General features: G+C 38.2%; 1 pseudogene; it reads right to left on the minus strand.

Annotated features, from left to right (window-relative positions):
• Positions 1–318: 318 nt before the first annotated feature.
• Positions 319–3053, minus strand: LOC121202807 (elongation factor 1-alpha-like; annotated as a pseudogene).
• Between the last annotated feature and the right edge of the window lie 19693 nt (positions 3054–22746).

Here is a 22746-nt window from a genome sequence, read left to right on the forward strand (position 1 = left end):
GTACTAACAATAAAAATCTACTGAACAGCGAAAGAAACATAACAAGTACACAAATGTCCATAAAAAAAATTGCAGTAATTTTATTATTTAACTATAAAAAGTTTTTAAATGAACTCAAATAACTTGGTTAATTTTTTTCCCTTTTCCTTTAAATGGACAGATTGATGATGTGATAATTTTAAAATTAAAATAATAACATATTTAATCTCAAATAATTATAGATTTTATCAATTTCATCATGGTACAATTTTTTTTTAAAGGAGGAAGGTGATACAATTAAGTGCTAAAACAGCGATAAAAATTGATAGTAGACAAAAATAAAACAGAAACAGGTTATAGACTTGGATAATATAAAAGGTTTAGATAGAACATTGAGTGAAGGAAAGGAGCCCAGGAAAAGAGGTAAAACTCCAGGACCACTTTGGTCGAAAAATGGGAACAAAAAATATCAAGTTTATAGCTCAATAAGGCATAATAATATTAATGATGACACACTATGGACTCCAAAGATAAACCTCACCACCGCCTATCAAGAACCCAGTTCTGGGAACAATATCCAGGAGATGACGGTGAACCATTAAAACATGTAACTAAACGTCCAGTGATGGACCTACTAACATGAACCAAAATTTTATTGTAGTAACCATGATAAACTTTTGTTGAATCAACAAAATCCCCTGAGGTTCACTTGCCCTTCTTGGCAGCAGACTTGGTCACCTTGGCTCCAGTTGGGTCCTTCTTCTCCACACTCTTGATTACACCAACAGCAACAGTCTGTCTCATGTCCCTAACGGCAAAACGTCCAAGTGGAGGGTACGCGGAGAAGGTTTCCACAACCATGGGCTTGGTCGGAACCATCTTAATCATACCAGCATCACCATTCTTCAAGAACTTAGGCTCCTTCTCAAGCTCCTTACCAGATCGCCTGTCAATCTTGGTCAAGAGCTCTGCAAACTTGACAGCAATGTGGGAGGTGTGGCAATCGAGGACCGGTGCATAGCCATTTCCAATCTGGCCTGGGTGGTTCATGATGATAACTTGGGAGGTGAAGTTGGCAGCCTCCTTGGCAGGATCATCCTTGGAGTTGGAGGCAACAAATCCACGCTTGAGATCCTTGACAGCAACATTCTTCACATTGAACCCAACATTGTCACCAGGAAGAGCCTCTTGAAGAGCTTCATGATGCATCTCAACAGACTTAACTTCAGTGGTCAATCCAGAAGGTCCGAATGTAACAACCATTCCAGGCTTAAGGGTACCGGTTTCAACACGACCCACCGGGACAGTTCCAATACCCCCGATCTTGTAGACATCCTGAAGTGGGAGACGGAGGGGCTTGTCAGAGGGTCTCTTGGGCTCATTGATCTGGTCAAGAGCCTCAAGGAGGGTTGGACCCTTGTACCAATCGAGGTTGGTGGACCTCTCAATCATGTTGTCACCCTCAAAACCAGATATGGGGACGAATGGAATCTTCTCAGGGTTGTAACCAACCTTCTTCAGGTAGGAAGAAACTTCCTTAACAATTTCATCATACCTTGCTTTTGAGTACTTGGGGTTGTGGCATCCATCTATACAGAATTAACAGAATAATTTGCAACAAAACCAATCAAATTATAACTAAGCTGAAAATCAAATTATAAAACATCATATTTGGGAAAATGAAGCAAAATTCAACCTTGTTGCAGCAGCAAATCATTTGCTTGACACCAAGAGTGAAGGCAAGGAGAGCATGCTCACGGGTCTGCCCATCCTTGGAAATACCAGCTTCAAAACCTCCAGTTGTGGAGTCAATGATAAGGACAGCACAGTCAGCTTGAGAAGTACCCGTAATCATATTCTTAATGAAGTCACGATGTCCAGGAGCATCAATGACAGTGCAGTAGTACTTGGTTGTCTCAAACTTCCACAAGGCAATATCAATGGTGATACCACGCTCACGCTCAGCCTTCAACTTGTCGAGCACCCAGGCATACTTGAATGACCTTTTGTTCATCTCAGCAGCTTCCTTCTCAAACCTCTCAATCACACGCTTGTCAATACCTCCAAGCTTGTAGATCAAGTGACCCGTTGTGGTTGACTTCCCAGAGTCAACATGGCCAATGACAACAATGTTGATGTGAACCTTCTCCTTACCCATTGTGTAGTATTAACTAGGAACAGTTAGAACATAAAAAAAAAGAAGAAGGTTAAAACCAAATCCTGTACAAACAACCAGCAGGAAGAGCAACAAGAAAAGCAAAGAACATGTGAACCAGTTCAGACTTTTATCACCTACCCCTTAACATCATGAGTTTAAAACTGAAGAGAAGATAAACATTAACATGAGTTCTAACATCTTAGTTCCATATTCTTCACGCTTTCTAAGTTAAAAACAAGTAGCAAATACAATAATCGAGCAAAAGCGAACGTGCTTTTTGATTTTTCCTTTCTTTTTAATAGTTCCTTCCATTAACAGTTTTAGAAATCAAACTACTATACATGCAATTATTTTACTTCTAAATAAAATAAAATCCTAAAAAAATTATTTGAAATACAAACCCAGCCATTTTATTGTATATAATATACATAAATCATACTTATATAATATACATAATCCATACTAAAAATATATCTATAACAAAATAAAAATAAAAACAACGACCTCGAAACAATTCACATAAAAAGAGCAGATCTATTATCATCTAATAACAACATCTCAGAATCGAAATACAACAAAAAAGAAACAAAACAAAAACAATTTCATCGAGAAAAAAATCAGCCAACAGACCTTAGAAATTATAATTAATATGGAAATAAGACCTTAATCAGGAATTAAAGCAAATGAATCAAAATCAGAAAACACAGAACAATAAATTAATCAATCACGACAGAAATGAAAACGAATTTAAATAATTCAGGATCTGAATGCCAAACCTTTCAAAAAAGAGAGACTTGAAGCTAAAACAGTACAACCTAACGGCTCGGAGGAAGGGAGATAACCAGAGAGTATAGGTTTTGGAGCGAGCTTCTCGTTCTATTTTATACTCAAGTTTTCCTACTTTATCTTTCCTAAAATACCCTTTATGAGATTTGTTTTGACAGATAAATTCTTCGATTTCTTAGTTAAGGGTGGCTTCATGTACACGTGCTTGAAGTATCGCGTGATTTAAACAGGCCATCATTATTGGTAAGGTGTTTTTACGCGCTTAAGTTGAGAATGGCATTTGACTTTGATTTCAGGTGCGGGTTGTATTTAGATAAAAATGATTCAGATATGTCGTAATAGGGCATAGGCAAGGAGTTCTTTTTTACTAAACAACTCTCCAAAGCTTGGGGAGAAAGAAAAGAGAGGTCTCGAGAATAATTGGGAATATTTTCATTTTTTAACCTTCTTCTATTTTGGTATTTATATTTTTTTAATCAATTTTGCTATTTAAGTTTGATAATTAAGTTTATTTTAATCCTTAAATTTAGATTTTCTCAATATTCAATAATGTGGCATTTTGAGTTTGTGACACATTTATCACTTAATTTTTTAAAATTAAGTTCAATAACTAAAATAGACTTAATTGTCAAGTTTAAGGGCAAAAAATTATATAAACCCTTTATTCAAATATTATTTTTTTAATAATTCCAAAATAAGTGAGACTTGAGATTATTAATTCAAGATCCAATTACGAGGGCTTAAAATGATTCACATCTTGTTGGTGTCGAGAGCCATTAGTGGATATGAGGTTGTTGAGAGATTTTTGTAGAGGTTTTGTCCATTAGTTTTAGTTGTCCTCTCTTTGTGCTAAGAAGGGTTTTATTTATATAGTCTTGAGGTTCACACAAACCCATTGGTTGATTATCTTATTCTCTAGGGTCAAGCCTAAAGCCATGAAGAGCTCTACTAAGGTATAGTCGAATGTGACTTGATGTTGTCAAGTTAAGGAGTTGATCTTGAAGTTATAAGACATTACATAATGTGATTGTGGTTTCCTTAAGGTCAACTAAGCAAAACATGCAGACTCTTTTCGATAGTTGATCTGAATAAATCTTACATAGAGAAATTTATTATTTTGCGATGTGGGTTTTGCTTGCTGTGAAATAATATATACCCTAGTTGTAATGTGATTTGACTTGGATATATATGTTAATAAAGCAAAATTGCATACAAACAAGTAGTAATATAAAGGTTTTATTTGATGCTAACTCAGAATAACAAAAAAGTTATTTAAAGTACTAATGGAACGAAGCTCATGGAACTAATAAGACCTACAAAGGAACTATAAACAAGTTGCAATTATGGGATCCTTAGACATCCAAACCATGTTCTTAAAATTGTTCTTAGTCAATGCATTGCCAAGATAGTGCCTTGGTAATGCTCTAGAGACTAGCATATGTTGAGCTTACATACATTAGATGTACGTAACCTATTCCATAAGTTGAAGTGAGATGCTTGATGACAACTATGGATGCTTGTTTTCGAAACAAGTGCGTCAAATATGACCCACCATAAGGACTCCATTCGATAGAATCACTTAAGTTTCTTGGAAGACATACTCATGTAACCACCATACAAATTAGTCCATTGACTTGAGATATTAGATTATCTTATGAGGAAGGTAATGCTTTGACTTGATGAAGAAAAATTGTAATGCAAGTACACGTGTCGATCAAGTAATAAAGTGATAAGATGATAACATTTTCGCTGAAACTAGATTCTAAGTTTCTAAGTATCAACTATTCATTTTATCTAATTTAGATCAATAAAAAATTATAATTACTACTAAAAATAAACTAAGCAAATTATAAAGTGAAAACTTTTTAGTTTCTCAATCAAATTTATGAACCTAGAACTTAAATTACATCTAATCTAGTTAATCAATTATCTTTTATTTAATTGTTCAATCTATATAATTACTAACCAAGATTCAACGTGTAATTCCCCAACTTTTCAGGAAGTTTAGTTTTGGCCAAATTTCTTAAACCGAATTATTCTATTAAAGCTAAATTGAGAGATTTTTTAGAATGAGAAATGTGTTGGTTTTGTGGTTCGTTAGTTAGTTAGTTAATATTCATTAATTAGATGTGTTAATTTGTTAAGAATAAGAATTTAGAACTTAAAGCTTATAGGCCACATCGTAAGAGTAACTAAAGTAGTGGGGTCTGTGTTGAAATTGTAAAGAGTTAGATTTAAATCATGGGAGTGTTTAGAATGGTAATTAGACCAAGAGTACGTCAAATTAACCATTTTGAAATTATTTTCGAACGGTGTTAGAGAGATTCATGGAGAAGGCTTTACACTTGACATCATCAGAAGCCCCAAGGATATTTATGTGGTTGTTGTAATGGGCAATATGGTCATTCGGATCACCCAGAAGTAGAGATGTTGGAAGTCAAAACTAATGGAGCCAACGACTCGTTGGAATAACTCCACAAAGCTTCATCAGACTTGGAACCCTTGACTTCTTGCAACAACTTTAACTTGGAGGCTTCTATTTGCTCCTCGATGGAAGCTATTTTGTTACGGGCCCCCTGATTTGGATGGTTAATAGGTTGAACTGTTGTTCAAATAGGGTCGGAAGCGTGTAAATTATTGTACTAAAAAATCACACAAAGTTCAATTCCCAGGGAAGAGAGGTGGATCACAATGATCTCTTAAATACCAAGTCTTTCCTTAGTCAGAATATCCCTTCTATAGTAATTTAATAGCACAATTAAATACTACTATTATACCCTCAAATATTGAAAGAAAAATAGGACAAGAAAGAACACAAGAGTTTTAACGAGGTTCGGTAAATTATACCTACGTCCTCAGGCACTAACACCAGATGATAACTTTACTATCTCCAAAATATTAGAAACAAATAGAATTCCTTAAGAATTCTCAAATGAGAGAAGAGAGAAAACTAAGAGAGAAAGATTGGTTGGGATGGTTGAAATGAAAAATGATTAGGCCTATTTATAGTTGAGGTTCAGGGACCAACTTGCAAATGGCCTAAAAAATTAGGGACCAAAATTGCAATTATCCCATTCAACTTTAAACAACCTGCCTATCACTTTTTCTTTCGGTGCCAATTACACCTCCCATTTTTAACTTTTCAACACCCCCTTAATTGACTTTTCAACAATCTCCACCTTGAAGATTTGATTAGGATAATCACATCTTCACACACTTCCTTCAACTCCCCATATTCGATAAAGTTATCTTTTGTAGTGCCTCCAAATGCGCTCTCGAGCGCCATACACCTGAAAGTGCTCAAATTCTCAAGATGTTAATCAAGTTCAAACAATAATTAAACTTGATTGTTGTTACCACCTTGGTCATCATATCTGCGGGATTATCTGCTGTCGGAATCTTCTGAAGTAGAATTTTTCATTTTTCAAAGACTTCCCGCACAAAGTGATATCTTACGTCGATATGCTTGGTTCTTGAATGATAGACTTGATTTTTCGCTAAATGAATAGCGCTCTGACTGTCACAATATAGACTAATGTGACTTTGAACAACTCCCAAGTCTTTCAACAATCCATTAAGCCAAATAGCCTCCTTAACAGCTTCTGTAACTGCCATATATTCTGCCTCTGTAGTAGACACTGCTACTGTAGACTGTAAGGTAGACTTCCAACTCACTGGGGCTTTCGCAAGAGTAAACAGATACCCCGTAGTTGAACGACGTTTATCTAAATCACCAGCAAAGTCGGAATCAACATATCCAACTACAAACTGACCAAGTGCTTCATCCTGTTTAAAAATTAAACCAACATCTACGATTTTTTAAAGATACCGTAGAATCCATTTCACAGCTTGCCAATGTCCTTTTCCAGGATCATGCATATACCTGCTCACAACTCCAACAGCTTGTGAAATGTCAGGCCGCGTATACACCATTGCATACATCAAACTCCCAACTGCATTAGCATATGGGACTTTTGCCATATATTCTCTTTCTTCTTCAGTTTTCAGAGATAATTGAGCACTAAGTTTCAAATGAGAAGCAAGTGGGGTACTTGCATGTTTTGTGTTTTCATTTACACCAAAACATTGTAATACCTTTTTCAGATATTGCTTCTGATTCAAACAAAGCTTGCCTCTCTGTCTATCTCTACTTATCTCCATGCCGAGAATCTTCTTGGCCTCACCTAGATCTTTCATCTCGAACTCTTGATTCGACTGAGCCTTCAGCTTATCTATCTCTTTTTAGCTCTTCGAAGCGATTAACATATCATCAACATACAAGAGTAGATAAATGAAAGATCCGTCATGCAGCTTCTGCAAATACACACAATTGTCATATTTGCTTATTGTGTACTTCTGCCTTCTCATAAAGCTATCAAATCGCTTGTACCACTGCCTCGGGGATTGCTTCAATCCATATAGCGATTTGTTCAGCTTACAAACCCAATTTCTACCACCAGCATCTGTGTATCCTTCGGGCTGAGTCATGTAGATCTCCTATTCTAACTCACCATGCAAGAAAGCCGTCTTAACATCAAGTTGAGCTAGCTCCAAATTCAACTGTGCTACCAAGGCCAACAAAATTCTGATGGAGGAATGCTTCACAACAGGGGAAAATACATCATTGTAGTCAATTCCCTCCTTCTGAGCGTAGCCTTTAGCTACCAATCTTGCCTTGTAACGAATATCTTTCTTGCTAGGAGATTCATCTTTCTTTGCGAATACCCACTTGCATCCGATTGCCCTTTTACCTTTCGGTAATTGCGCCAACTCCCAAGTATTGTTCTTCCGGAAAGACTGCATTTCTTCATCCATGGCGCTTTTCCATTTATCACTTTCTAAGTTTTGCATTACTTCTTGATAAGTGATAGGAATATCATCATCAACAACGGGAAGGGCGTAGGCCACCATATCAGTAAATCGAGCAGGTCTACGAATTTCTCTCCGTGGCCTTGCAACTGCAACTGGTTCTGGTGTACTTAACGGTTCTTGGGTGCGAACCTCTTCAACCTCTAATTCCTCCATTGTGGCTGGAGAATTAGACTTATTAACTGGGCAAATCCCCATCTGCTCAAACTCCACCTGTTTTGGAGTACACTCTACCTGCTGTGGAGTATCGCTTGTCTGAATATCTTCATCTGCTACCTTTTTTAATGTGGTAGATTCATCAAAGGTAACATCTATGCTACAGATCATTTTCTTTGTGTCTAAGCACCAAAGACGAAATCCCTTCACTCTAGAAGTGATTCCCATAAAGAGAGCTTTCTTTGCCCTCGGATCTAACTTTGACTCCTTCACATGGTAATATGCAGTGGATCCAAACACATGTAAAGAATCATAATCTGTAGCCGGTTTTCCAGACCATACCTCCATAGGAGTTTTTCTTTCTAATGCAGATGATGGCAAACGATTAACAAGATAGCCAGCGTATGTCACAGCCTCAGCCCAAAATTGCTTGCCCAACCCAGCATTAGACAACATACATCGAACTTTCTCCAGCAATGTTTGATTCATACGCTCTGCCACTCCATTCTGCTGTGGTGTATCTCTAACTGTGAAGTGTCGAACAATATCATACTCTTGGCACACATCGAAGAACGGATCACTTTTATATTCCCCTCCATTGTCCGGCCTGTAGAAGCCCAAATTGCCCGGGCCCGATAATATCAAAACCCAACCAAACCTCTAAACCTACTAAAACCCTTAACCCATGACCCATTTACATCTACCCATACCCATTACAAAACCCAAATATTAAACCCAATTCAAAAGCCCATTAAGCCCCCCCAAAAAATCTACCCCCAAAAAAAAAAGAAAAACCTAACTCCCCCCCAAAAAAAAAACCAAGAAACCCTAGCCACCTAGCCACTTTCGCACTTGCCTCATTTTTCCTCCCATTTTTGATATCCATTGTCTACCACCACCACCTACAAAATAGAAAAAGAAATAATAGAAAATCATGTAAAAGATGGCTATAAAAAGCCATTCAAAAATCATGAAGGAGGGGATTTTTACAAAAATTGAAAAAGGAGACAAACACAAAAATCCCTTCAAATTTTGAACACAAAAGAAACATCAATAAAAAGGTTGCATCTTTTTCTTTTTTCCTCTTCTTTCGAATCTTTTTTTTCTTTTTCTTTTGTGTTGTTTTTTTTTCTTTCTTTATATATATACATATATTGTTAAAAAAAATTTCCCTTTTCCGGCCACCGCCCACGGTGGCCGGCGGTGGCCGGCGACGGGCGGCGACCGACGATCGACCGGTGACCGGCCCCCCTTGGCCGGATTTCCTTTCCCCTTCCCTTCTCTCTTCTTTCCCCCTTCTTTTTTTTAGGTATTTTATATATATTATGTATATATTTTTTAATTCCATTAGTTATATTTCTTATGTATATATTCTTAAATACTATTATATATACATATATATATTAAATACCATATTGTGTATATATTATTATTACAAATTATTACTATTGTTAGTATTATTATAACTATTATTATATTAGTGTATATTTTATGTAGATATGTATATATATATATTTTTGTACATATCATTATTTTATATTATTGTTGTAAATTTTTTATGTATATATTTTTTATGTACGTTTCCTAATATTTTCTTTTATTGTAGATATTATTATTATTACATACTTTTATTATATACATATATATATATGTATTTTTATGTACATATTATTATTTTATATTATTATTACCAAATATATCATTTTTCCTATTTTATTATTAGTACATGATTTGTTTTTATTTTGTAAATATCATTATTATTGTTATTCTAATATTCTAGTATTCCATGTTAATATTTTTCATTAATGATATCATTTTTTTTGCGTCCTTTATCTATTTTTAATTTCTCACTTTAGGAATATTTTTTCTCATGTTTTAATTAATTTCAAAAATAAGGCAATGTACCGATTTAATATTAAGCTATCGATTTCATCGCTATGTTGTGTACCGATTTAATATTAAGCTATCGATTTCATCGCTATGTTAGGTGAAATTCGTCAGCTTGTGTTAAAAAACGGGACACCCTTTCTAAAAAAATCAAAAACTAAAAATTCTCATTTTTCAATTGGATCACGATTAAATATTATATTGAACTCGTATTTTTGAAAATCAAGTCAACACATGTTTATGAGATACCAATTTTGGGCGTCGCGAGGGTGCTAATACCTTCCTCGCGCGTAACTGACTCTCGAACCCCAATTTTTCTCTGGACTTTCATGTAGACCTAAATTTGGCCTTCTTTTTGTTTTAAAATAATTTTATTAGGTGTCTGATCACACCTATAAAAAAGGATCGGTGGCGACTCCCTTTGTTAACAAAATCGAAAGTTGGTTTTCAAATGTTTAATAAATCGCCACAATTAGCGACCAACCGAAAGCTAAAAAATTTTTTTACGTCGCTACAGCTGGCGACTCCACTGGGGATGCTTTTTGAGAGTCGAGTCGAATTAAACTCGCGTTGTCAAAATTTTCAAAGTTCCTTGTTCAAATTAACATTTAGTCGTGATCCTCAAATTTTTTGTTTTCAAAAAAATCATGCATTTGAATCATGTTGTATATATTCTAACTTGTTTTATCCGGTTGTTTTTCAGCTTTAATTTTTTGTGATTTTAGTTTTGGTTTAGTTTTTTAAATAAAACGTAAAGGTTTGCGAGTTTCTCCCCACACACCGTGCACGTGCATTTTTGTTGCATAACATGAGCTCTATACTCGGGCTCCGTCCTTGTTAAGTGAAAGTAAACGCTACGCCTTCGTGAGTTAACTCGTTCCTCCGCACAGGCTAGTGAATACTTTTGGGTTACATATGACTTATGCTTTCGTGAGTTAACTTGTCCCTCCGCATAGGCATAAGTAAATGTAATCCCTCGAATTGATCTCGTAAGCCTATGATGGGCCATGACCGAGGCTCTGTACTAATCTTAGTAGATGACAGTGCAGACGATTCGAGTACCCATCTAGAACCAAAACCTCATATAGTGAACCATACGAGCCACCTAACTAGAGCCATGCCGAACCTCCGCTCGTTTAGTAGTCACCGAAATAAGTACACGGGAAAAGCATATCTTACCTTCTATTTCTTTTACATTTGTGCTTTCTAAGCAAGGGAATCGAGTCCACTGGACCAAGTAGTTTAATTTGTTAGATTTTCCACAGTTTTTCTCTGTTTATATGTGTTGCGCTAACCAATGTCGTTTGTCTGTATTTTTATTTTTCATCATGCATCGAAGGCATCTTGTTAGGAAGGTGTTGATTAGAGATTGGTTGCCAAAAACGGGTTTCTAATGGAGGAGTCAATTATACGAGTGACCGAAATGTTGTGTAATACTCCTTTGATTAAGGAAATGCCTAAATAGGGGCTATCTTGAAATTAACACCAAATTTTTGCATATTCATTCATGACTGACATTCATTTGACATTCATGCATTCATTCATGCATTCATTCATACATTGCATATCCCATACTCGGTCGCTGAAGATAAAATATATAATTCGCAGTTGTAATACCACAAGACTAGAACCACGTCATCCGTATAAAACGCGCCGACAAGCTAGAGTAATGGAGGCTGAATTCAATGAGAGAATTGAAAGGATGGAAAGGGCTCAAAAGGAATTACAAGAGCAACTGGCCAAATCGCAACAAGAAACGAGAGACCTAATGGTGAGATCTCGAGAGGAATCACTCGAGCAAAGAGATCATATGGCCAAAATGATGGAGATGATGACAACTTTAGTCAAAGGAAAAGGATCCGTGCAGAACCCCGATGTTATGGAACCTTAGTCAAGAATTCATCACAATTAAGACCTGTTCTATCCCTCCGGATTCACTTCACCATACGCCCCCGCAGCACAAAGAAGGTACACCCAAGAAGAACCGACAGACCCAGAGCAATGGCCGGTGTTACGCACTCGTTTAGGGCAAGGAATATTCATATCAAATTCTGGGGCTAATCCTGCGAATCCAATTGTTCCAGATTTGGACAATCCAACAGAAATAGCCAGGTTGAGAACGGACGATCATGAGGCTCAAGAGAAGTATAGGAGCTTAGAGGAAAGACTCAAAGCAATAGAGGGTACTGAAGCCTTCTCTGCACTAAGTGCCAAAGAACTCAGTTTGGTGCCCGATCTAGTTCTGCCTCCGAAGTTCAAGGTGCCTGATTTCGAAAAATACAATGGCACGAGATGTCCAAAGGCGCATCTTGTCATGTTTTGCCGAAAAATGACTGGTTACGTGAATGAAGACCAGCTACTCATACATTGTTTTCAGGATAGTCTAGTAGGATCAACTCTTCGGTGGTACAACCAGCTTAGTAGGGAAAGGATCCGATCTTGGAAGGACTTGGCATCAGCATTCTGTGAGCAATACAAGCATGTATCGGATATGGTGCCAGACCGGATGACCTTACAAATGATGGAGAAAAAGCCATCAGAAACCTTCAGACAGTATGCGTAGAGATGGAGAGACGTCTCGGCCCAAGTGGAACCCCCACTAACGAAAACGGAGATAACCGTTCTCTTTATCAACACCTTAAAGGCGTCGTTTTATGACAAACTAGTGGGAAGTGCCACGAAGGAGTTTGCGGATATTGTAATATCTGGTGAGCTCATAGAGAATGCCGTCAAGAGCAGTAGAATGGAAGGTTCAAAAGGTTCAAAAAGGGCAGCGCCTATGAAGAAGAAAGAACCAGAAGCCCATATGGTGGGAATGGGAAACCGTTATGCCCCTAATCCATATCCAAATCAACCCCGACCTCAAAATTATCCACCTCTAAATTTCTATTATCCTCCTCAAACCCCTTATTACCAAGCACCACCTTATTCCTATCCCGTTTACGCCACGAACAATCAAAAACCCGTCACCTCATTCCCACAAAACACGGTACCCGCTCAAAGCCAAACCAGAAATAAACCAAGACCAGCAAGGCCTAATCCCGAGAGACCGCAGTTTAGTCCCATCCCTGTGTCGTATGGGGAATTGTACCCAAAACTTTTGGAGAAACAACTGATTTCTCCCCATTACATGGCACCCCTTAAACCTCCATACCCGAAATGGTACGATCTAAACACTAGTTGTGCATACCATGCCGGGAACCAGGGGCATTCTACTGAGAACTGTCTTCCTTTCAAGAGGAGGGTTCAAGGGCTCATTGATGCAAGCATTTTGCGATTTGATGGTACCGGCGGTACTGCCGGGAATCTATTCCCAAACCACACCGAAGGGAATGTGAGCGCAGTAGGAGAGGAGGACAAACGACAAAGTAGAAGATGGGTTACTGAAATAAAAACACCTCTGCAGAGAATCTGGGAGGTACTAGTTGAAAAAGTGTTGCTCTGTCGTTTTAACGGAATATTTGAAGGAAAAGATGCAAAAGGTCACAGTTTTTGTGAGTTCCATGGCATTGAAGGGCACGACATTCAGTCCTGCGAGGAATTCAGAAATTTATTGCAAAATATGATGGATAACAAGGAGATTGGGATTTTTTGTAAAGCCAAAGAGGTCGATAATGGAGAAATATGTGCCTTTGACAATCAATCATCAGGTTTCCCGTATAGCGTCGACCGACCGTTAATAATTTATTATGACACGAAGAAGGAGCCGGTGAAACCAAAAATGATAACCGAAGTACCATCTCCTTTCCCTTATAAGGAAAATAAAGCAGTACCGTGGAAGTACAATGTCAATATCATCGCACCTGAAGGGGAAAAGCCCGAAACCACAACCGAAGACATTGGGGAAGTAGGTCATTTTACCCGCAGTGGGCGTTGTTATTCGAAAGAAGTCGAACCAGTAAAAAAATAGTGATTGGAAGCAAAAAAGGAAAGCAGTAATGCATGAAGTCGAAGTCGAGCAAGAAATTCCACCCGTACAAGAAACCAAAAAGCCTGTGAATGAGGAAGAAGCTCAGGAATTCTTGAAATTTATCAAGCATAGCGAGTATAGTATGGTGCAACAGTTGAGTAAGCAGCCAGCACGAATCTCAGTTTTATCTCTACTGTTAAATTCAGAGCCACACCGGAATACTTTATTGAATGTGTTAAATCAAGCTTATGTGGCCAACAACATATCCGTTGAGAAGCTTGATAGGTGGGTAAATAATCTAAATGCGGACAATTTCATCTCTTTTAGTGATGATGAGATACCGCCAAATGGTAGAGGCTCGGTGAAAGCGCTACATATCATGACTCGCTGCAAGGGCTACATAATACCGAACGTACTCATCGATAATGGGTCAGCGTTAAATGTTATGCCATTGGCCACGCTTTCCAGAATACCGATGGATTTGTCCTACTTAAGGCCCTGTCATTCCACAATAAGGGCATTCGACGGGACGAGGCGCGAAGTCATGGGAAAGATCGAAATCCCTTTGGAAGTGGGCCCTTACATTTATGATGTCGAGTTCCAAGTCATGGACATTACACCCTCTTATAACTGCCTTTTGGGAAGACCCTGGATCCATTCTGCTAGAGTAGTCCCATCATCCCTCCATCAAAAGGTGAAATTTATCATGGACGGTTGTTTGGTCACTGTCGAGGGAGAAGAAGACATTGTCGCATCTGTCTCTGCCGATACACCGTACTTGGAAGTGAACAAAGACGCATTGGAATGTTCCTTTCGATCCCTTGAATTCGTCAATGCCACTTTTGTTGTTGAGGGAAACAGAATTCCGGTGCCAAAACTGTCGAGAAATACTAGAATGGGTGTCAAATTGACCGTAGGAAGGGGAGCTCGAACGAGAAGAGGTTTAGGGAGATATCTGCAAGGAATAGTCAGGGCTTTAAAGCCAGTGCACCACAAAGCCCGATACGGTTTGGGTTCTCGGCCGGACATGCGTCAAAGAAGAAGATAGTGGAAGAAAGATCAGGAAAGAAATATCGCGAGAACCTTAGGCCAAGAACCAGAATAGGAGCCTATGGAATTCCCTCCTTTGTCAAGAACATTTACGTCTGCGGGAATGATATACCCGAGGCAGGATAATGCACAAGGCACAATGTTAATGATCGAAAAGGGTTTTCAGAACATCAGTATAAATGTCATTGACAAATGAGCTGACACAAGTAAAGATGTCTCAAGGATACGCCTTTGGCCCCTGGGTTTTATGTTGAACAATTGGACTGCCGAGGACCTTCTTGTAGTTTATAAGTCTTCAGAGTAATGCTCAAACATTAACATTCTATTGTGTCCTTAGATATAATAGAATTCTTTTGTAAGAGCTTGCATTCACTCTTTATCATTTAAATATGCATTTTATCACGATCTTTCGCATTATCACTAATTTCATAATCATCTCCTCATTTCATAGCCTATCTGTACATTTGCCTCATACCATGCAATAACATTTCGTTTGTTGGTTGCAATACTTGGATGCCCCTCTATAGTTTCCTTTTTCATTCAACTTTCAGGTACTCGGATATCAATAGCATGAACAGACCCGTTACAAGTCCTGAAATCGATTTTGAGAAGGCTGTTTGTTTAGGAGAATTTGAAGTCGAAGAAAATGCTGAAGACTATGTCTCGTCCCCTGACTTGCTAAGAATGGTGAAACAAGAGGATAAACAGATTTTGCCTCATCAAGAATCTATTGAAACAATAAATCTGGGAACTGAAAAAAGAAAGCAAGAAGTGAAGATTGGGACTTCTATTTCAGGGGGCACCAGGCATAATTTGATAGCTTTGCTCCACGAGTACAAAGATGTATTCGCATGGTCATATCAGGACATGCCAGGATTGGATGAAGATGTAGCGGTCCATAAGCTCCCATTAAAGCCAGAATGCAAGCCCATTCAACAAAAGCTAAGACGGATGAGGCCTGAGATGTTGTTGAAGATAAAAGAGGAAGTCAAGAAGCAATTTGATGCTGGCTTCCTAAAAGCCTCCAAATATCCAGAATGGGTGGCTAACATAGTCCCGGTACCAAAGAAAGATGGCAAAGTATGAATGTGCGTGGATTATCGTGACCTGAATCGAGTAAGTCCTAAAGATAATTTTCCCTTACCACACATTGATACGTTGGTAGATAACACAACAAAACATTCATTGTTTTCTTTCATGGACGGATTCTCGAGGTATAATCAGATCAAGATGGCCCCTAAGGATATGGAGAAAACTACCTTCGTAACAATGTGGGGAACATTCTGCTACAAGGTGATGCCATTTGGGTTAAAGAATGCTGGGGCAACATATCAGAGGGCTATGGTGACATTATTCCATGAAATGATACATAAAGAAATAGAGGTCTACATCGATGATATGATTGCTAAATCTCGAGGAGAAGAAGTGCATGTAGTGAACCTCAAGAAGTTGTTCGAAAGGCTGAGAAAGTTTCAGCTAAAGCTTAATCCAGCCAAATGTACGTTTGGGGCTACCTCGGGGAAGTTGCTAGGCTTCATTGTCAGTAAAAGAGGTATCGAGGTTGATCTAGATAAAGTAAAAGCCATTCAAGAGTTACCACCTCCACGCACGCAAAAGGAAGTTAGAGGATTTTTAGGGAGATTAAACTACATCTCCCGATTCATCGCTCAACTTACCAACCAATGCGACCCAATCTTTCGGCTTCTTCGAAAACATAACCCGGGAGATTGGAATGAGGAATGTCAGGTGGCATTTGATAAGATAAAGTAATATTTGTCTAGTCCTCTAGTGCTAGTACCGGCAACTCCGGGGAGACCATTAATATTGTATTTGACCGTGTTCGAAAATTCAATGGGTTGCGTACTGGGGCAACACGACGAGTCAGGGAAGAAAGAAAAGGCGATCTACTACCTCAGTAAAAAGTTCACTGAATATGAGGCAAAGCATTCGTCCATTGAAAAATACTGTTGTGCTCTGGTTTGGGTAGCTCGGAGACTCAGACAATATATGTTGTATCATACGACATGGCTAATTTCAAAGCTAGACCCAATAAAATACATGATGGAATCACTGGCACTCTCAGGAAGAATGGCACGATGGCAGATCCTCCTATCAGAATATGACATTGCCTATGTAAGTCAGAAGTCGATAAAAGGGAGCGCAATAGCTGATTTCTTAGCGACTCGAACGACGGAGGAATATGAGCCCTTGAAATTTGATTTCCTAGACGAAGACTTAATGTGCATCACAGAAATGGAATCCGAGTCATCAAAAGAGAAGTCATGGAAGATATGCTTTGATGGTGCGTCAAATGCTTTAGGGCATGGAATTGGAGCAATCCTGGTATCACCAGACGGAAATCATTATCCGTTCACTGCAAGACTCAATTTCTTCTGTGCTAATAACATAGCAGAATATGAGGCCTGTATCATGGGACTTCATGTAGCTATTGAACGAAACATCGAAATCTTAGAGGTGTACGGGGACTCAGCCCTAGTGGTTTACCAAATCCGTGGAGAGTGGGAAGTGAGGGACCCAAAATTGATTAAGTACAGTGATTTAGTGGCTGAATTGATCAAAGAATTCAAAGAAATAATTTTTCATTACTTCCCGCGAGAAGAAAACCAATTGGTTGATGCCTTGGCCACCTTGGCTTCAATGTTCAAAGCAAGTAAAGAAGCAGAAATAATACCCTCAAAATGAGCATATACGAGGTCCCTGCACACTGTTGTAGCATTGAGAAAGAGGCAAACGGACGGCCATGGTTCCATGATATCTTAGAATATATCAAGAATCAAAGCTATCCCGAACAAGCGAATGAGAACGACAAAAGAACAATCAGAAGAATGGCAGCGGGATTTGTTCTTGATGGGGATATCCTGTATAAAAGAGGAAAGGATCAAGTACTTTTGAGATGCGTGGATGATGTTGAAGCTAGAAAGATACTTGAAGATGTCCATGAGGGAATCTGTGAGACACATGCCAATGGTTTCAGTATGGCCAGAAAGATTATGAGACTCGGTTACTACTGGTTGACGATGGAAAGCGACTGCATTAGTTTTGCCAGAAAATGCCACAAATGTCAAATCTACGGCGATAAAATTCATGTAGCCCCTTCGCCCCTTCACGTCATGACTTCTCCGTGGCCTTTTTCTATGTGGGGCATGGATGTCATAGGGCCTATTTTCCCGAAAGCTTCTAATGGACATCGATTCATTTTTGTGGTCATTGATTACTTCACAAAATGGATAGAAGCCGTTTCGTTTTCCAACGTGACCAAGACTGCAGTTTGCAGGTTTTTGAAGAAGGAAATCATTTATCGATATGGTTTGCCTGAAAGAATAATTTCAGATAACGCCATGAATCTGAATAACAAGATGATGAAGGAAGTATGCGAGCAATTCCAAATAAAGTATCATAACTCCTCACCCTATCGCCCAAAGATGAACGAGGCTGTTGAAGCAGCCAATAAAAATATTAAGAGGATCATTGGGAAAATGACTGAGACGTTTAAAGATTGGCACGAGAAGCTTCCATTTGCTTTATTTGCATATCGCACATCTGTACGAACATCTGTACGAACATCTATGGGAGCAACTCCTTTCTCTCTGGTTTATGGAATGGAAGCTGTGCTACCTATCGAGGTTGAGATCCCTTCTCTACGAGTCTTAATGGAATCAAAGTTAGAAGAAGCAGAATGGGTACAAGCTTGATATGATCAGCTAAACCTCATTGAAGAAAAGTGTCTCAGGGCAATTTGTCACGGGCAGATGTACCAAAAAAGAATGATCGCAGCCCATGACAAGAAGGTACGACCAAGAGAATTCCATGAAGGAGAACTCGTGCTGAGAAAAATTCTCCCAATACAAAAAGATCTGCGAGGGAAATGGGCACCAGACTGGGAAGGACCGTACGTCGTAAAGAAGGCATTCTCAGGAGGAGCTTTGATCCTTACCGAGATGGATGGGAAAGAGTTGTCGAATCCAGTGAACTCAGATGCTGTGAAGAAATATTATGCTTAAGATGAAAACCCGAAAAGAGCATCTAAAAAAAAGGGGGGGATCAAGGCGAAAACCCGAAAAGGGCATCTTGATTAGTACAAAAAGATTAGGATGAAACCCGAGAGGGCGCCCTAATGAAACAAACCTGGTGATTGAACGATAGGTCAAGCAGTGAAGCTACAGTATTTGAAGCATTTCTGAAAGCTCGAAATCTTCTACGCAAGAAGCCGCGCTCAAAAAGATTTTTGATTGAGGAACGAGGAAGAGTTCATGTGTTGAATATCTAGAGCATTTGTATCCGTTGAATACGATCCTTTATTTCTTTTTGACATTTTTTACTCTCATTGTTTAACTTGCTTTGTTTGCCACATTTGAAATAGATGAATATGAAATATCATTTTTGTCCCTATCTGACCTTTTTCATGCATCTCATTATGTGTTTATTTACATGATAAATGGTGAAATGACATACTCTAAACAAAAGAAATGTTAAGCATTACCTGGATGAAAATTTGATAAGCACAAGAGTCTCAGAGTAAGGACAAAGTTCAATCGGGGGCAGAAGAGTGATATCTGAGAAACGTCGATTACTCGTGAAGCTTGAAGACAGGTATAAGGCCTGAAGAGAAAGTCGAGACTCAAAGCAATAAACACAGATCCTCAACAATCGTGGCTAAATGGACATACGACAAACATGCTTAAGGAGCACTGCATAATCATGTAGGCATAAAAGTATTTAAGACAAACATGTGCATATCATGATAACATCATACATGGCATATACAGGTACTCCAGCAGAGCAAGAAATCTTGAATGAGAGTCGCACTGAATCAAAGGAAAAGACACCCGAATTCTACCAAAGGACAGGTTTTGGTATTTTGATATTTTTAATTCATGCTTTTCAAGGAAAATCAACTCATATTGCGAGAGATGAGTTGAGCCTTAAGACACGTTGATGTATTTTTAATTGTTGTTTTCAAAATCAACTCATATTGCGAGAAGTGAGTTGAGCCTCGGGGCACGCTGAGGTATTTTTAGTTTTAAATTGACTCATATTGCGAGAGGTGAGTTAAGCCTTTTAATTTTTGTTTTTCAAAATCAACTCATATTGCTAGAGGTGAGTTGAGCCTCGGGGCACGCTGAGGTATTTTCGATTTTTGTGTTTTAATTTCAATTCATATTGCGAGAGGTGAGTTGAGCCTCAGAACACGATGAGGTAATTTCAATTTCTGTTTGTCAAGAATCAACTCATATTGCGAGAGGTGGGTTGAACCTTTTAATTTCTACTTTTTCAAAATCAGTTCATATTGCGAGAGGTGAGTTGAGCCTCAGGTCACGCTGAGGTATTTTCAATTTCTGTTTTCAATTTATGTTGTTCAAGAATCAACTCATATTGCGAGATGTGGGTTGAACCTTTTAATTTCTACTTTTTCAAAATCAGCTCATATTGCGAGAGGTGAGTTGAGCCTCAGGTCACGCTGAGGTATTTTCAATTTCTGTTTTCAATTTATGTTGTTCAAGAATCAACTCATATTGCGAGAGGTGAGTTGAGCCTCAGGTCACGCTGAGGTATTTTCAATTTCTGTTTTCAATTTATGTTGTTCAAGAATCAACTCATATTGCGAGAGGTGGGTTGAACCTTTTAATTTCGACTTTTTCAAAATCAGCTCATATTGCGAGAGGTGAGTTGAGCCTCGGTTCACATGCTGAGGTATTTTCAATTTCTGTCTTTCAAAAAAAAATTCAACTCATATTGTGAGAAATGAGTTGAGCCTCAAGACACGTTGAGGTAATTTCAATTTCTGTTTTCAAAATTCAACTCATATTGCGAGAAATGAGTTGAGCCTCAAGACACATTGAGGTAATTTCAATTTCTGTTCAAAATGAGTTGAGCCTCAAGACACGCTGAGGTAATTTCAATTTCTGTTTTCAAAATTCAACTCATATTGCGAGAAATTAGTTGAGCCTCAAGACATGCTGAGGTATTTTCAATTTCTATTTTTCAAAAAAAAAATCAACTCATATTGTGAGAAATGAGTTGAGCCTCAAGACATGCTGAGGTATTTTCAATTTCTGTTTTTCAAAAAAATCAACTCATATTGCGAGAGGTGAGTTGAGCCTCAGGACACGCTGAGGTAATTTCAATTTCTGTTGTCAAAAAAATCAACTCGTATTGTGAGAGGCGAGTTGAGCCTCAGGTCACACGCCGAGGTATTTTCAATTTCCGTTTTTCAATTTCTGCCTTTCAAAAAAAAATCAACTCATATTGCGAGAGGTGAGTTGAGCCTTGGCTCACGCGCTGAGCTATTTTCAATTTCTATCTTTCAAAAAAATCAACTCATATTGCGAGAGGTGAGTTGAGCTTCAGATCACACACTGAGGTATTTTTTCAATTTATATTTTTCAAAAAAATCAACTCACATTGCGATATGTAAGTTGAGCCTTGGATCACATGTCGAGGTATTTTCAAAATCTGTTTTTCAAATTCTGTTTTCAAAAATCAACTCATATTGCGAGAAGTGAGTTGAGCCTTGGCTCACGTGCTGAGCTATTTTCAATTTCTATTTTTTTTCAAAAAAAATTTAACTCATATTGCGAGAGGTGAGTTGAGCTTTTTAATTTCTACGAGAGTTGAGTTGAGTCTTTTAATTTCTGTTTTTCAAAAATCAACTCATATTGCGAGAGGTGAGTTGAACCTCCAGTCACATATTTAGAGAGTCAATTCATATTACGAAAAATGAGTTGAGCTCAGGATCACATGCCGAGTATAGAATAAAGATTGAAGCTGATTGAAGACGTCAGATTCTGTCTCCTTAAAGTTGCAGTGGAGTTGATCGAGGGCATCAGATCTTGCCTTTCTGAAGTCGCAGAAGAAAAGACCACAAACCTTATCTCACTGAAGCGATAGAAGAGTAGATTGAAGTTGTAGATCTCACCTTTTTGAAGTTACAGTGAAGTAGATCGAAGCCATAAATTTCATATCCTTGAAGTTACATTGGAATAAATTGAAGCTACAAGGCGTATATCATAAGATGCAGTGGAGTGAACCAAAGCTACAAGATGCGGTGGACTAAAAAGGGACTAACTAAACAAGAAGAGTTCCAAAGCAAGTCAAGACCAAGCAAGACCGGGCAAATTTGGTCTTCCTTGAAAGTCTTTGCTCTATTCCCGTTGCACGACAATGAGCAAAGAGGGACAACTGTAGAAGCCCAAATTGCCCAGGCCCGATTATATCAAAACCCAACCAAACTTCTAAACCCACTAAAACCCTTAACCCATGACCCATTTACATCTACCCAAACCCATTACAAAACCCAAATATTAAACCCAATTCAAAAGCCCATTAAGCCCCAAAAAAAAACCTAACAAAAAAAAACTAACTCCCAAAAAAAAAAACCAAGAAACCCTAGCCACCTAGCCACTTTCCCACTTGCCCCATTTTTCCTCCTATTTTTGATATCCATTGTCTACCACCACCACCTACAAAATAGAAAAAGAAATAATAGAAAATCATGTAAAAGATGGCTATAAAAAGCCATTCAAAAATCATGAAGGAGGGGATTTTTACAAAAATTGAAAAAGGAGACAAACACAAAAATCCCTTCAAATTTTGAACACAAAAGAAACATCAATAAAAAGGTTGCATCTTTTTCTTTTTTCCTCTTCTTTCGAATATTTTTTTTTCTTTTTTTTGTGTTGTTTTTTTTCTTTCTTTATATATACATATATTGTTAAAAAAAATTTACCTTTTCCGGCCACCGTGGGCGGTGGCCGGCGACGGGCGACGACCGACGATTGACCGGTGACCGGCCCCCCTTGGCCGGATTTCCTTTCCCCCCTCCCTTCTCTCTTCTTTCCCCCTTCTTTTTTTTAGGTATTTTATATATATTATGTATATATTTTTTAATGCCATTAGTTATATATTTCTTATGTATATATTCTTAAATACT

Source organism: Gossypium hirsutum, chromosome A10, assembly GCF_007990345.1.
Source record: "Gossypium hirsutum isolate 1008001.06 chromosome A10, Gossypium_hirsutum_v2.1, whole genome shotgun sequence".
Taxonomy (NCBI): Eukaryota; Viridiplantae; Streptophyta; class Magnoliopsida; order Malvales; family Malvaceae; genus Gossypium; species Gossypium hirsutum.